The sequence below is a fragment of the Cucurbita pepo genome, unplaced genomic scaffold (genome assembly GCF_057944985.1).
Source record: "Cucurbita pepo subsp. pepo isolate OVF unplaced genomic scaffold, ASM5794498v1 scafford_50, whole genome shotgun sequence".
NCBI classification, from domain to species: Eukaryota; Viridiplantae; Streptophyta; class Magnoliopsida; order Cucurbitales; family Cucurbitaceae; genus Cucurbita; species Cucurbita pepo.
In genome coordinates this window covers 97501-100000 of record NW_028257955.1, presented here as the reverse complement: position 1 = coordinate 100000, position 2500 = coordinate 97501, and positions in this window count along the sequence as shown.

Here is a 2500-nt window from a genome sequence, read left to right as displayed (position 1 = left end):
TCCTCAAGTCAGCCCAAGTTAGAAGGCCACATTCCATGCTCAACAAGTCTCATGTCGCACGCCCAAAGTCATTTGACACCGCCTCAGAAAGCATGTTCCGCCACCACGCAGCCTTCAAAACATAGGGCTAGCCCAAGGAAGGGAGGCATACCACAACAACGTCCCACACTCAACGAGGTTCATGCCGCACGCCCGAAGGCACCCGGCTCCACCCCACCTTGCATGTTTCATCATCGTACCAGCAGCCATCCACAGTCCTCACACCAGAGATTCCCAGTTAGAAGGCAACATCGCAACATTCCGTGCTCAACGAGGCTCATGTCGCACGCCCAAAGGCACCCGATTCCGACCAGCCGAACATGTTCTGGCACCACACGCCTTCAAAACATAGGGCTGGCCCAAGGCTGGCCAAGCATCACCACAACGTCACACACTCAACGAGGTTCATGTCGCACGCCCGAAGGCACCCGACTCCACCCCACCTTGCATGTTTCATCATCGTACCAGCCATCAACCATCCTCAAGCCAGCCCAAGTTACAAGGCAACATCGCAACATTCCATTCTCAACAAGGCTCATGTCGCACGCCCAAAGGCGCACCCAACACGGCCTCACCGCGCAAGTTTCGCCACCGCACCGCCACCGTCAACCACCCTCGTCCGCCGACCACCACCCCAACGCCCCAAGCATATGCCCATGTGCGGCGCATAGTGCTTGGGGCGTGGGGGTGGCGGAAGATATAGGGGTACCCCCGTGCCCAGCCCATGCAGACTAGTCACCCCCCTATATAGTACATTTTGAGGCATTTTTGGTCTGCCAGGCCTAGATACGATTTTTCTGAGCGGTCATACGGTCAAATATCTCAAGTTTTAGAATGTTTTTTTCCATGAACTCAATTGATTCATGAATTGGACATTCTAATGGATCTAGAAATCAAGTTTCATAATTTTTCAACCAACCAATTTTTTTTAATGAATTTTTAAATATTAAATAATAAGAAATTAGAAAAAATAGCTAGAGTGGTCAAAAAAATCTGAAATTTTGTGGTAATCATTCTTTCATGTTGCTTAGCTCCCAGAAAAAAATTTACAACAAACTGACCACTCCACATGTACTTTCACAATTAATGGGTGATGGATGGGGCGCAGGCACGGGCGCGCGCGCAGCAGAGCGCGGGCGGGGCGGGACGGGGCGCGCGCTCGCGGGAGCACGCTGGCGGGGCGGGGCGGGGGGCGCGCGCTCGCGGGAGCACGCTGGCGGGGCGGGGCGGGGGGCGCGCGCTCGCGGGAGCACGCTGGCGGGGCGGGGCGGGGGGCGCGCGCGCGCGGGGCGAACGCTGGCGGGGCGGGGCGGGGGCGCGCGCGCGCGGGAGCACGCGGGCGGGGCGGGACGGGGCGCGCGCGCGCGCGCTGGAGCATGAGGGCGTGGCGGGGCGGGCGAGCGCACGGGGGCAAGCGGGCGGGGCGCACGCGGGTGGGGCGGGGTGGGGCTGGCGAGCGCACGGGAACGTTCCGACACTGCCCCACCGTGCGCGTTCCGCCACCGCACCCCCGCCGTCAACCGCCCTCGGCCTCCGACCACCACCCCGACGCCCCAAGCATATGCCCCTGTGCGGCGCATAGTGCTTGGGGCGTGGGGGTGGCGGAAGATATAGGGGGTACCCCCGTGCCCAGCCCATGCAGACTAGTCACCCCCCTATATAGTACATTTTGAGGCATTTTTGGTCTGCCAGGCCTAGATACGATTTTTCTGAGCGGTCATACGGTCAAATATCTCAAGTTTTAGAATGTTTTTTTCCATGAACTCAATTGATTCATGAATTGGACATTCCAATGGATCTAGAAATCAAGTTTCATAATTTTTCGACCAACCAATTTTTTTTAATGAATTTTTAAATATTAAATAATAAGAAATTAGAAAAAATAGCTAGAGTGGTCAAAAAAATCTGAAATTTTGTGGGAATCATTCTTTCATGTTGCTTAGTTCCCAAAAAAAATATTACAACAAACCGACCACTCCACATGTACTTTCACAATTAATGGGTGATGGTTGTAAAAACGCGGTCATGGTTGGTGTCTTAGTGTAATGTACTTGCTCTAGTATCAAAACTCTTCATTTTATTGTTTTAGACAAGCAAAAGAAAAAATAGTTAAATTTGACGGGTGTCACTCTTTTCTTAGTTCCAAAAAAAAAAAAAAAGCATTAAAAATGAACATTCACTTTTCACGGGTATTGGGTTTGATGATATTTTTATAGTCCAAGGCTTTATACACGTTCTTACTTTCCACGGATGTTAGGTGTGATGAATTGTTGTAGGGGCTAACCTTCAAGGCTTTATACGTGTACTCACGTTTCATAGGCATTGGGTATGATGTTTTTTTTATGGAGGTAACATCCAACACTTTTGATATGCTGTTGGTAGGACATGTATCGCACATAGCATAGGATGGGGCTTGGCGTGTGCGAGGGGAGTGGGGGCGCGGGGGTGTGCGGGGGCGTGC